A 14,278-nucleotide genomic window follows, 5' to 3' on the forward strand; every position below is an offset into this window, starting at 1 on the left:
TCTAAGTAGGATAACAAACTGGCATTTTCATTTTCCCATTCTCTAGAAGAGATAAATTCATATCAGGCTAGTCCTGGAAGATTCACTCATTCAATTCACTCAACAAATATTTATTCAATCACTGAGTTAAGGCCCTAGAGATACAACAGTGAAACACACAATCCCTTCCTTGACTTCATGAAGCCTATATTCCTAGGAAGAGGAAGGGAAGGAAACAGAAAATAAAAAAATAAACATAAACATATCATTTTAAGTGGTGATAAGTGCTATACAAAAAAATAAGGTAAATAGAAGGGTAAATGCGAAGCAGAGGTAAGGCTCTTTGGTATAGGGCAGAGAAAAGGCATTTTTTTTTTCTTGAGAAGGCATTTTAGAACCTAACATCTAAGTTGGCACTTGAACCAAGGGACAGAACAAGCCATTAGAAGTTTTAAGGAAGAATAAACTAGAATAGGAAGAGCAGATATCAGGACCTGAGGCTGGAGCAAACATTCAAAGAGCATCATAAAGTCCAGTGGCTACGGGAGAATGAGCCAAGGGGAGTGGGAAACAGTGGGTGGGCAGGGTTCAGATCACCAAGGAGCCTGTCAGCCAAGCAAGGAATTTGAATTTCATTTTAAGTAGGAAAGGAAGCCACTAGAGAGACTTCAGAGGGAAGTAGGAGGGTGACTTGCAATCTGATTAGTATCTTTAAAGCCTACTCTTAAAAAAAAAAATAAATAAATAAAGCCTACTCTTCATTGATACCAGTGATAAGTCAAGAAGCAGCAAAACTAGTTGGAAGGTTACTACAGTAACCCAAATGAGAGATACTAGTGATTTGGACCAAAATGGCAGTGGTAAAGTGGTGAGCAGGAGACAGATTTGGGGAATAGTTTGAAGGTAGAGTCCAGAGAATTTAGTAAACAGCTGGATATGGAAAATGAAGAAAAGAGAAGCATCAAAATGACTTCCTGGTAGGGGCAGAGAGGGGTGGGAGAGCACCTTGAGTCAGCAACAGGAACCCTGTTACTTAGTAGTTCTAGAATCCTCTTCGTCATTGAGATGGGAATGTCTTGAAAACAGGTGAACATCTGAGTGGCAATCAGGAGAGAAGGCAGGGCTGGAGATGTGAACCTAGGAATTATCACCTTTTAGATGAGTATAAAGCTGTGAAACAGGATGAACTCTAGGAGGTGTAGTGAGAGAAAGGAGCTGAGGAGAGTCCAATGTATCTGGAATCTCACACTCTTGAAGATGCTCTGGGAAATGGGGATGGTTCTCCATTTGGGTGGAATGGTGGATTCACATTCTTGAGAGCAGGGCCCCTGTCTTAATCATTTTGGTGACCCCTCTGGGTTTTGCATAAGCCCTGGTGTCTGGTGCCGTCTCTGTAGCAGGAAGAGTCTCAACAAAGGCTTCGCCTGAGAACCTGAAGGAACACAGCCAACTCCAGGCTGAGTTGCAGCCAGAAACCAGAAGTGAGCTGACAATTTACTTTGTGTTGTATGTGGTTTCACATGAGTTTGGTTCTGCAGCCGGAATGACAATTATGTTGTGTAGGAGGAGGAAGACGGAGATGAAATTTTCTTAGCATCTGAAACTTTCAACTTTTGAGTGAACCTGTAAGTTTTTAAATAAGTCTTTTGCAGTTGCAGGGGCAGAAATAATTACCGACAATTAAATTGTGCTGGACATATAAATTTCTTTAATTTTTTTTTTTAGATTTTATTTATTTATTCATGAGAGATACAGAGAGAGGCAGAGACATAGGCAGAGAGAGAAGCAGGCTCCGTGCAGGGAGCCCAATGCGGGACTCCAGGATCATGCCCTGAGCGGAAGGCAGACGCTCAACCACTGAGCCACCCAGGCATCCCTAAATCTATCGATGAAGAATATCCAACTTACACAAAAGTAGACCAAATAGTATTATGAACCCTCTATGTATCACTTAATCCCCTAAACTATCAACCTGTGACAACCCTGCCCTATCCACACCCTTGTCCAAAAATTTTTTTAAGTTTTCCTCCTCCCTCTTAGGGTTTTTTGTTTTGTTTTGTTTTTAAAGATTTTATTTATTTATTCATGAGACACACAGAGAGAGGCAGAGACACAGGCAGAGGGAGAAGCAGGCTCCGTGGAGGGAGCCCGATGTGGGACTCGATCCCGGGTCTCCAGGATCAGGCTCTGGGCTGAAGGCAGCGCTAAACCGCTGAGCCACCCGGGCTGCCCCTGTCCAAATTATTTATTTTTATTTTTATTTTTATTTTTATTTTTATTTTTATTTTTTATTGGTGTTCAATTTGCCAACATGTAGAGTCCAAATTATTTTTCAGCAAATCTCAGACATAATATTCTTTTATCCTTAAAATTTTGAGTATGCTGGGATGCCTGGGTGGCTCAGTGGTTGAGTGTGTCTGCCTTTGGCTCCGGGAGTGATCCCAGAGACCCAGGATCAAATCCCACATCAGGCTCTTTGCATGGAGCCTGCTTCTCCTCCCTCTGCCTGTGTCTCTGCCTCTCTTTCTGGGTCTCTCATAAATAAATTTAAAAAATCTTTTTAAAAAAATGTGAGTATGTTTCTTTAAAAGATAAGTTTTTAAAACATAGCCACAATACAATCATCACACTTTTTTAAAAAAAGACTTGCTAGTGTCAAATGTCCTGTCACTGTTTAAATTTCCAATTGTCTCATAAATGCTATGAATTTTTGTTTTAATTTTTTTGGGGTTTTTAAAAACTGAGATTCCAAATAATGTCCACATCTTGCAAATGATTCCTGTTTTTAAAATCTCATTTAATCATAGATTTTCCTTTTACTTCTTTTTATAACACTTGCAATTTATCTATTGAAGAAACTAGGTTGTTTATCCTGAATAACTTCCAATAGTCATGGATTTTGCTTATTGTATCACATGGTTTATTAAACATATTCCTTTGCCCTCTGCATTTTCTATAACTGGCAGTTGGATCATTATTTTTAATGTAACATTTTTTAATTTGGAAATGCACCAAAAAATATAGAAAAGTACCCCCCAAAGGCACCATTTACTCAAAGTTCCACTATTTATTTTTAATACTCTGTTTATTTTTATTTTTTTTAAAGACTTATTTATTCATGAGAGACACACAGAGAGACAGAGAGAGAGAGAGAGAGAGGCAGAGACACAGGCAGAGGGAGAAGCAGGCTCCATGCAGGGAGCCCAACACGGGACTCAATCCCGGGTCTCCAGGATCTCACCCTGGGCTGAAGGCAGCACTAAACCCCTGAGCCACCCGGGCTGCTCTTAATCCTCTTTTTAAACACTAAAGTTCTTCTTCCCCTCCTGGAATCACACCCTTTAAAAGTAACCAGGATAATAGTTTGGGACTTGGAGCATTTAATTCCAATTAAAAAATGAAGGACAGTGTTATGGTTAAATTTTTTTTCTTAAGATTTTATTTATTTATGCATGAGAGACACACAGAGAGAGGCAGAGACACAGGCAGAGGGAGAAGCAGGCTCCCCTTGGGGAACCTGATACAGGACTCGATCCCAGTACCCAGGGATCACGCCCTGAGCCAAAGGCAGACACTCAACCGTTGAGCCACCCTGGCATCCCAATGAAGGTTAAAATTTTTTTTAAAGATTTAGTTATTTGTTCATTTGGAGGAGAGAGTGAGGGGGAAGGGAAGAGGGAGAGAATCCTTAAGCAAGACTCCCTGCTGAGTGTGGAGCCCTATGCACCGCTTGATCCCACAACCCATGAGATCATTACCTGAGCCAAAACCAAGAAGAGGCAGAGGTTCAACCAACTGAGCCATCCAGGCACCCCTTGATGGTTAATTTTATGCATCAACTTGACTGGACCTTGGAGTGCCCAGACATTTGATCAAACCTTATTCTGGGTCTGCTGTGTGGTTTTGGATGAGATTCACATTCGAATCAGGAGACTGGTTGAAGCAGATTGCCCTCCTTCACATAGATGGCCTTCATCTAATCAACAATAGAACAAAATAAACTGACCCTCCTTCAAGTAAAAAGGAGCTCTTCTTGCCTAACAGCTTGAGCTGGGACATTGGTCTTTTTCAGCCTTTGGACTCAAACTAGAACATTGACTCTTGAGCCTGTGTGTGTTTTTTTTTTTTTTTTTTTTTTTTTTACTGAAACTTACACCATCACTCTCCTTGTTCCCAGGCCTTTGGACTTGGTCTGAAATTACATATAAACTCTCCTGGCCCTCCTACTTGCCAACTGCACATCTTGAGACTTCTCACTCTCCATAACCGCATGAGCCAATTCCTTGCAATAAACATGTATACCACATATTATCCATGTATGATATATATATATATGAAGGTATTGAAGAAGTCCGATGTATGCAAAAATCCTCAAAGCAGTAGGATTTGCTGGGCAAGTTCCACCGTGGAATTATGAGGGAACCCAAGATTCTCATTATCAACTTAGCGTTAGAAGTCTCACAGAGATGTTAAGAGAAACATATTTGGAGGACAGGGGCACCTGGCTGGTTCAGTCAGTAGAACACTGAATTCTTGATCTTGGGGTGTCAGTTTGAACCTCACGTTGAGTGTAGAGATTACTTCAAAAATAAAATCAAGAAAGAAAGAAAGAAGAAGGAAAGAAAGAAAGAAAGAAAGAAAGAAAAGAAAGAAAGAAAGAAAGAAAGGAAGAAAGAAGAAAGAAAGAGAGAGAAAGAAAGAAAGAAAGAAAGAAAGAAAGAAAGAAAGAAGGAAGGAAGGAAGGAAGGAAGGAAGGAAGGAAGGAAGGAAGGAAGGAAGGAAGGAAGGAAGGAAAAGAAAAGAAAAGAAGGAAGGGGTGCCTGGATAGTTAAGTCAGTTAATTTGACTCTCGATTCCAACTCAGGTGATGACCTCAGGGTTGTGAGATCAAGCCCCACACCAGGCTCTGGGCTCAGCATGGAGTCTACTTGAGATTCTCTCTCTCTCTCTCTCTCTCCTCTGCCCCTCCCCACTCCCCCCTGCTCCCATTCTGTATCTCTCTCTCTCAAATACATAAAATCTTTTTTAAAAAATCAAGAAGCACATTTGGGAGCCCTCCAAGGAGAGGTACAAGGTGAACGAGAGCTGCACGGAATCGTGCCTCAGCATGGCCACACTCTCACACCCTAGCTCTGTGACACTCCCTCCTGCTCTCCACCCGCTCTGGCTCTCTAGTTCTCAACCTTGGAATGCATCTGTGTCTGTGTCTCCTTGACCGCTGATGCATTCTGGTTGCCAGTCCTTACTCAAATAGTCTGCTTTGGGGTCTATGTTTATCTGCCTGGCTTACACGAGAGGCAATACAGGGTACAGTGGTGAAGGATCTCTGGAGCCATGTTGCTAACATTTAAATCCCAGCTCTGCCTTTTCCCTCAGTCTACAGACTTTTACTCAGTCTACTGATTCAAATGTTAACTTCATCCAAAAACACCCTCACAGTCTGCTCAGAATAAGATTCGACCAAACATCTGGGCACCCCATGGCCCAGTCAAGTTGACACGAAGTGTGATCTGAGGCAAGTGCCTTAAACTTTCTGAGCCTCAGTTTCCTCATCTGTAAAATGAGGAGAGGAATAGCAACCTACACGACAGTTATCAGGAGGATTGAAAAGATGGTGCATGTGAAGTGCTTAGAACAGGTCTGGCACAAGAGCCATAGTTGTTTTTCATTAAAACATAGGCAAAACATGTGGTCTCTGCTCCCACTGCTCTATTCCTCTGCTGAAGTAACCTGTGGGCCTGAATTTCAACCTCTCTGATCTCAGAGCTGTGTGCCTCACTGTCTCAGAGAGCTTCCCTGGGAATGATGGATTTCTGCACTTGCTAAGCTGGTTTCCTATCTTTCGCCTCCAGCTAATTGAGCACCTTTGCTGGGAGAGGACATGCATGATATCTGTCCCTGCTCAAGTGTGGGCCTTGAGGCCTTTTTCCAGCAGGCTGAGCTGACCCTAAGAATGGAGGGGTATTGGGAATACCCAAGCCACCACGGAAGGGACCTGGAAACAGGCTGCCACAGGCCTAGTATCTGCTGTGCTTAAGCTTCTCAAACCCGTAGGCCACAGGCACACCCCCTCCAAACCCGGGGTGCTGCCTCCACCTCCCATGCCTGGTCTAGATTAGGAGTCCTCCCCTAGACAAGCCTGGCTTGTATGTGATACCCTGCCCTGCTGTCTCTGGCCGAAAAGGGCTCTTCTCTGTTTTCCTCTAAAGGCTTTATTGACTTTTCCTTTCACATTTAAATGTGCAATCCATCTGAAATTGACCCTGCCTTTAGTTCAAATGTTCTGCAGAGAATGGAATTGAAAATGGTTAGCTTTCATTCATTAGACAGTGGTGTTCATCCAGACTATTTCTGCAGCTCCTGCTTCTTTACGTTCCAGAGATGACTTTGTTCCTATCCAATTCCCAGCCTGATCCTCTGGCCTTCTTGCTAAGCAGGTGAGCTTTCTATAATCTCTTCAAAAGTCGCCTATGGATTTCATCAGCCAGAGTTGGTTTCTATTGCCTGTAATCAAAGATCCCTAATTTTCATACCCACAGAGAAGTGAATGACTCAGGTCCAGCTTTCTGGAGTGAAGGTAGTAGAAAGGAAGGCATCTGAAGATATCAAGCGAGGAAGTATGTAGATTACTGTTGGTGAAATATTAATCTGTTATATTGACTTCCTCTATCCAGGAGACTAGACATACCCATCCCCAGGCCTTGCCTCAAAATTGAGCAACGTGGATAACCATGAAGTTGTGGCGGAGACAGAGGGCATAGGCAGACAAAGAGTACATGGACAGGGACCTCAGGAAATTGCCAATAGGCTACTGTACATCATCACAGGTTCTAGGCTCTTTGGGATAAACCAGATCTTATGACAGAAGCAATACCCACCCACACTCAGCCTGCCCTGTGATGACTAAGATCATCAAGGACATTGTGTATAGAGCCCGTTCACTAGGCGTCCCAAGCTCTGGAGGTCCGTGAAGGAGAATGTGAGAGAATGCGTTGGGCCTGAGTGGCTAGAGAAACATGATTTCACTATTGCTGAGAGTACCATGATTGCATCTTTGATGTTGCCTGCAACCAACGTATTCCCCAGGTTGATATCAGCTGGGACCACCTAATCATCCCACAGAGAAGGAATGGCAGATGCTATTTATTGCCTACTTGGCAGCTGTTATGAACAGAATGTTTGTGTCCCCCTCCCCCCCATTCATATGTTGAAGTCCTTATGCCCACTGTGATAATATTTGAAGATGAGGCCTTTGGGAGCAGTTAGGGTTAATTGAGGTCATGAGGGTGGGGCTCTCATGATGGAATTAGGGCCTTTATAAGAAGAGATATCAGAGAACTTGCTCTTTCTCTCTCTCACTCTCTCCCACTCCTAACACACATTCCGAGAAAGGTAGAGCACATGAGAGCACAGCACACCTGTTTCCAAAGAGGAAGAGAATATTTAACAGAAACTGACCCCTGCTGGACCCTGACATTGGACTCTACAGCCTCTAGTTGGCTAGAGCCCTAACAGACTAACACAGCAGCCATTCCCTCTCTTTCCTAACAGAACCCTTATTTTGTAATGGGTGGGAACCTCGGCAACAGAACCCCAGGGGGTGAATAATGATTTGTGTAAGACAATCATTGAACTACTATTCCCCTTTTTCAATAATGGGCTTAGGGGTGGGCACATCGATCAGTTATGGCCAATGAGATGGAAAAGAATGTTGGCCATTAAAAAAATCCTTTTTCCTTTGCCCCTTCCTCTTGTGTAGTTGGAGCATCAGCAGCCATCTTGTGACCAGGAGATAACATACGAGAGGAAGAATAGCTAATACCCTGGTAATGGCGAAGCCAAGAGTGCTTAGTGATGCTGAGCCATTTAACCAGTCCTAGGACTTCATGCTAAGTAAGCAATAAATGTACTTATTGTTCATATTTACTAGTCAGCTTTCAATTATTTGAAGCTGAATATAATCTCACTAATACTGGAGGCCACGAGACTTGTCTGCAGGCAAGCTGAATTCTGGAGGCCATTTTGCCAATACAAGACCACATCATGTCTCTATGCCTATAGTACAGGTTCTTGGCAAAAAAGGTGCTCTTCTTCCTTGGGGGCAAAATGCCATAATGACTAAGAGACCTAGATTTGGAATAAGATGCCTCGGTTCAAATCCTATCCTGACTTACAACACTAGAGATTAATTTTGCCTGTTTTTAGTCAGAACTTCATGTAAAAAATTATAATCATGTGAGGTAATGGATGTGTTAACTAACTTTATTATGGTCACCATTTCACAATATATATGTGTGTCAAATCATCCCATTGTATATCGTCAACTTACATAATATGTCAATCATATCTCAATAAAACTGGGGGGGAAGGGAAGACAAATTTCATGAAAATAACATATAACCTGTACTTATTTATGTCTTTTTTTTCTCAATCATATCTTTGTGAGTACCATCTATGCTGCTGCATATACTGATCATTCATTCATTCTCTTTGCTAATAATGTTCTCTTATATGAATAGAGTAGAATTTATTTTACCCATTTGACTGTTGATGAATACTTGGAGAGCGTCCAACTTTCAATGATATAAATAGCTGTTCCCATGAATATTCTTGAACAGATCTTTTAGTAAATATGTAAATACACATTTCTGTAGGTATATCCAGGAGAAGTATGGCTAGGCAGTAAGTCTGCACTTGTTGAGCTTGAACAGATACTGTCTGACAATTTCCCCAAGTGGTTGAAACAATTGGCACTCCCACTGCAGTTAAGACAGCTCCACTTGCTCCACACTCACATGTTTAGACATTTAAATGTACAGTTCCTACCCCACTTACACAGAACCTTGCCTGTTGGGCTCTGAGATGTGGCTAGGAGAAACCAGGAAGGTGAGGGTGAGGCTACCTCGGCTTGGAGTCCTTTCTGAAAGTACTGGAGGCTGACTGCTACTTCAGGTCCTTGCTGGTAAGGGCAGGAGAGAGGCCTTTGTGGAGTTACAGCCAAGCCCAGGGGCTCTGGGGCTCTGACTGGATCTCTGCAGGAGGATGACAACTCCAAGGCCTTCCAGGCAGAGAAGGGGTCTCTCAAATGCTCCTGGCCTCCAGCCTAGCTGGGTTGCAGCAGCAAGGGGACGGGGGTGCTGACCGCACAGGTGGAGTGTGGAGTGGACAGAGGAAGGGGAGATGAAGGGGCAATGTGACAGCTAGAAAGCAGATTCAAGGTAGGTGGGAGTGGGGGAGCCAGGGTACAAATGACTGTATTTCTAAGATGGGTGCAAATCAGATGTACTTAGAACTAGGTTTTTAATTTAAAAATTAATTCATTATACAGGCAAAACTTCTTTTAAACCACCACAAAAGCGGAAATAAAGTCTGTTTCACCTCTTAGAAATTCTGGCCCTCCAGGCCTCTTCCCCAAAGAAGACAAGTCCTCTAGAAGTAGCCTGATTACGCAAGCATAAACGCAGAGGGAAGGGTGAGGCACAGTCCCAAAAGACCCAGCCTCTACTCTTCCTGGTACTACTTTTTTTTGTTTTGTTTTGATAAGATTTTACTTATTCAAGAGAAACACAGAGAGAGAGAGAGAGGCAGAGACACAGGCAGAGGGAGAAGCAGGCTCCATGCAGGGAGCCCGACGTGGGACTCGATCCCAGGTCTCCAGGATCACGCCCTGGGCTGAAGGCAGCGCTAAACCACTGAGCCACCCGGACTGCCCTCTTCCTGGTATTTCTGTGTAAAAGAGAATAAGGGTACTTAATGTAAGTTTATGTTGCAAAGTTGGGGTTGCTATTATCCATACTAATCATAAGTAATAAATCTCTATGTTGAAATGAAATTGGCTTTTGAGTAGAAGTCAGATGTGTCTGGATGTGCCCCTGTGGCTAAGGAGTTCTGTGATCTTGGGCAAGTCACTTACCTCCCTAGACCTATTTCCTTATGTTTACAATGGAAAAATGGATTGGGTTATCTACAGAATTGTAAGATGATGTGTGCGGTTACAGGTCAAAAAGTTTGTAGTATTTGTTATGGCAGCAATAGGAAACTACTATACTGTGCAAATGCCCATGACAGGGTGTTTCCAGCAGAGGAGGCGCTCTATTAATCAGGTGGACTAGATGACCCATTTTTTGGTATGTCAGTCAGCCTCTTTCTCTAGCCACCCCCATGCTAGTTTGATGTGTATATGTAGTTACTTAATTCTCACACCACATTTATGATAACAGTACTATTATTATTTTCCCTATATTATAGGTGAAGAGAGCAGGTACAAGGAGGTTAAGCAAATTGGTCAGTCATATAGTAGAACCAGGATTTGAACCAGGTCATCTGATCCTAGTATTGTACTATCCAATATGGTAGTCACTGGCCATATATGGTCATTTAAGTTCAACAACTATGGGACACCTGGGTGGCTCAGCAGTTGAACGTCTGCCTTTGGCCCAGGGCATGATCCCGGGGTCGGGGATCGCGTTCCGCATCGGGCTCCCTGTGAGGAGCCTGCGTCTCTCTCTGCCTATGTCTCTGCCTCTCTCTCTGTGTCTCTCATGAATGAATAAATTAAAAAAATTAAAAATAAGTTAAACATTAACAATTTAGTTTCTGTCACCAATATGCCCTTCCAAAATCACTCGCTAATTTCATGTCAATCTCTAAATGAGATCACAGCATGGCTTAGACTCTTCTCCAAGCCCCTAAATAGCTATTCTTTATGGCTGCTTTGAGTTCTGCATGTTCTTCCGATTCCTCAGAATGTGTTACTGACACACAAAGAAACCCTTACAACACTGATGTTGAGACTTGGGAGCTGATAACCTGTGCCAAGTATCAAGGAGCTGGGAGGACTAAAACAGGTTGGCATGTCTTATGTGCTTAGTACTGTGGCAGGTGGTAGTCGGAGGAGGGTGGAGGGAGATACCAAAGATACATATCATAAACCATTGTCCTCAAGAGATGAAAACACAGAACTACTTCATTCATCCCACAAATAGTTATCAAGTGACTACTATGTTCTTGCCATTGTCCTAGGCATTGGGAATTTAACAGTGGATAAAACAGACATGGTTCCTGACTCTGTGGAATTTACTACATTCTTTCCTGGGATAAAGAAAGACATCAAGCAAGAAATGACAAGTCTGATATATGTGAGGAAATGCAAAGTATGGGATGCTTCAGAATAAAATAGTGAGTTGATAATATAAATGTTCCAGGAATTTATGAATGAGATATAGCCATGTACAATAAATAATAGGTCATGTTTTTACTTTAGGTAAGTGGTAGTCTTTGTAAGGTCTTCAGTAGGGTGGTGACATGTTGGCCAGAGGTGTTTCAAGAAGGTGGTACGTCTTAGAGGTTAGGCATTTTGGAGTCAGGGTGATATTAGATTTAAATCCTGCCTCTGCCACTTACTAGCTTTGTGAACTCAGTTTTATCATCTCTAATTGGAATAAGTATAGTAGTCTCTACCTCAGGGTTTTTTTTTTATGATAGTCATACAGAGAGAGAGAGAGAGAGAGAGGCAGAGACATAGGCAGAGGGAGAAGCAGGCTCCATGCACCCAGGAGCCTGACGCGGGACTCGATGCCCGGTTTCCAGGATCGCGCCCTGGGCCAAAGGCAGGTGCCAAACCGCTGCGCCACTCAGGGATCCCCCTACCTCAGGTTTTTTAAAAGAATGAATTATTATAATGTAAATAGTTGTTCTTACTATTATTATTTATTAGATCCTTTGATAATTATGTAGAAAATGGGATTGAGAGGATTAGATCCTTAGAAAGATCAACTAGTAGGCTTTTGAAGTGGCCTTGGCAAGAGACAAACTAGGGCAGTGGCTGTGCAGAGAAAGAAAGTTAGAAGTATTTAGAAAGTTGGAGTTTAAGTGTGTACCAGAAATTGCACTCGAGAGAACTGAAAGCATGTCTATGCAAAATTTCGTATTAGTCAGGGTTCTCCAGAATAACAGAACCAATAGGATGTACAGTAATATATATAAGAGGATATTTATTATAAGAATTGGCTCACATCGTTATAGAGGCCAAGAAGTCTCTCAGTCACCTATCTGCAAGCTAGACAACCAGGAAAGCTGGTAACAAAATTTAGTCCAAGTCTGAAGGCCTGAGAATCAGAACCAAAATGTAAGCCCCTGTTGGAGCTGAAAGGCCCAAGAACCAGGAGCTCCAAGTCCGAGGGCAAGGGAGGACGAATGTCTCAGCTCAGGCAGAAAGAGCAAATTCTCCAGGCCTCTGCCCTTTTGTTCTATTCAGGGCCTTGACAGATTGGGTGATGCCCACTCCTATAAGTGAGGGCATCTTTATTCAGTCTACTGATTCAAATGCTAATCTCAAAAAAAAAAAATGCTAATCTCTTCCAAAGACACCCTCACAGACACACCCAGAAATAATGTTTTACCAGTTATCCTTATCTCAGTCAAGTTGACACATAAAGTTTATCATCACAAATGTTAATAGTAGCATTATTCTTAATAGACAAATATTAGGAACAACCCAAATGTCCATCAACTTATGAATGATAGATGAGGTATATCCAAACTATGGAATATTATTCAGTCATAAAAAAGGGATGAAGTACCAATATATGCTGTAACATAAAGGAAACATGAAAACATTAAACTAAGTGAAAGGAGCCAGATGCAAAAAGCTTTAAGTCATATGATTCCATTTACATTAAATGTCCATGGGACACCTGGGTGGCTCAGCGGTTAAGTGGCTGCCTTCAGCCCAGGACATGATCCTGGAGTCCCAGGATCGAGTTTCACATTGGGCTTCCTGCATGGAGCCTGCTTCTTTCTCTGCCTGTGTCTCTTCCTCTCTCTCTCTGTGTCTCTCATGAAAAAATAAATAAAATATTTAAAAAATATATATTAAATGTCCAGTATAGACAAATCCATAAAGACAAAAAATAGGTTAGTGCTGTTACCAGAGACTTGGAGGAATAGGGCATGGGGAATGACTACTAATAGGTTCAGGATTTGGTAATGGAGTCAGGAAAATGTTCTGAAATTAGTAGTGAGAGGTGCACAATTTTATGAATATACTAAAAAAAAACCTGAATTGAATGCTTTGAAAGGGTGAGTCTTACGGCAGGTGAATTATATTTCAATTTAAAAATTAAATAGAAAAAAATTAGTATAACAGGGTGACAGAGATAAGAGACTATCTGTGCCAAGAGATCCTTATTTCTAAAGACATTGGTAATATCTATTTAGTCTTTACGGTAATGAAAAGGATTGTATTGAGCACTTGCTATGTGTCAAGCAATGTTCTAAGAACTTAATATGTATTAATTCATTTAATGTCCACAACAACCATATGAACTAGTGTTATTAGTTCCTGAAGGAACTGGATCTCAGAGAGGTTATTTTTTATTTTTTTAAATAGAATTTTTTTTAATGTTTTATTTGTTTATGATAGTCACACACAGAGAGAGAGAGAGAGAGAGAGAGGCAGAGACATAGGCAGAGGGAGAAGCAGGCTCCATGCACCGGGAGCCCAAAGTCGGACTCGATTCCGGGTCTCCAGGATCGCACCCTGGGCCAAAGGAAGGCGCTAAACCACTGCGCCACCCAGGGATCTCTCAGAGAGGTTATATAACTTGTCCTTGGTCTACACAACTAGTATGTGGTGTAGGATTTGAATCCACAAAATCTAGCCCTATAAGAAACCACTATATTATAAACTCTCTTATTGAGATGAAATACCTAATCTTTGCTCTAACCCCCCATTTGCACCAGTAGGTGTCACTGTGTTGATCAAGGATGATGCATTTTATCTCTGTGGATGGCCCTAGTGTCTGACCTGGGACCATGGTTCTCAGTTTTCCTTAATTCTTTCAAAGTCCTTCATGCCTCCATCCATTTATCCACCATTCCCATCCTTTGGCCAAAAACTCAAGAACTGCAATTGGATTCGGAAGAATATTCTTAATACAGCACATCTCCCAGACCACACGGCTACTCCTCCAAGGGAAGAGAGGAGAGAGTAGAGGGGAAGGGAGAGAAGGAGGAAGGAGGGAGAGGACAGGTGGGGATGGAAGAATTTAGAGGGGAAGGTTTCCTGGTCTTTCACTGTCACGCCCACCACCTGGAGTGCATCCTCAGTTAAGGTTTTCTTGATGAATATCAGAACTTTCCCTTTGAATTATGAACATTGTTCTATCCCAATTGGCCCTTAAGAGCCAGTCTGACAGTGGGTCAGCTTCCTAGCCTGACTCTGTTGTTCTCCATGTGCTGTCCCCTCCCAGCACCACCTGCCTGAGTTGGTAAGGCCCCAGAATGCCTGGAATCTCAG

The 14,278-nt window shown here is 42.4% G+C and overlaps 1 long non-coding RNA gene across 1 annotated transcript; it reads left to right on the top strand.

The window, feature by feature from the left end:
• The first annotated feature begins 1,100 nt into the window (after positions 1-1,100).
• On the top strand, positions 1,101-11,196 carry LOC112652804 (uncharacterized). The gene is made up of 5 exons (XR_003131733.3): positions 1,101-1,460; positions 6,337-6,416; positions 6,496-6,596; positions 7,739-7,872; positions 11,002-11,196. It is a non-coding gene; the product is annotated as an uncharacterized LOC112652804 (long non-coding RNA).
• The last annotated feature ends 3,082 nt before the right edge of the window (positions 11,197-14,278 follow it).

This window comes from Canis lupus, chromosome 4, assembly GCF_003254725.2.
Source record: "Canis lupus dingo isolate Sandy chromosome 4, ASM325472v2, whole genome shotgun sequence".
Lineage (NCBI taxonomy): Eukaryota > Metazoa > Chordata > Mammalia > Carnivora > Canidae > Canis > Canis lupus.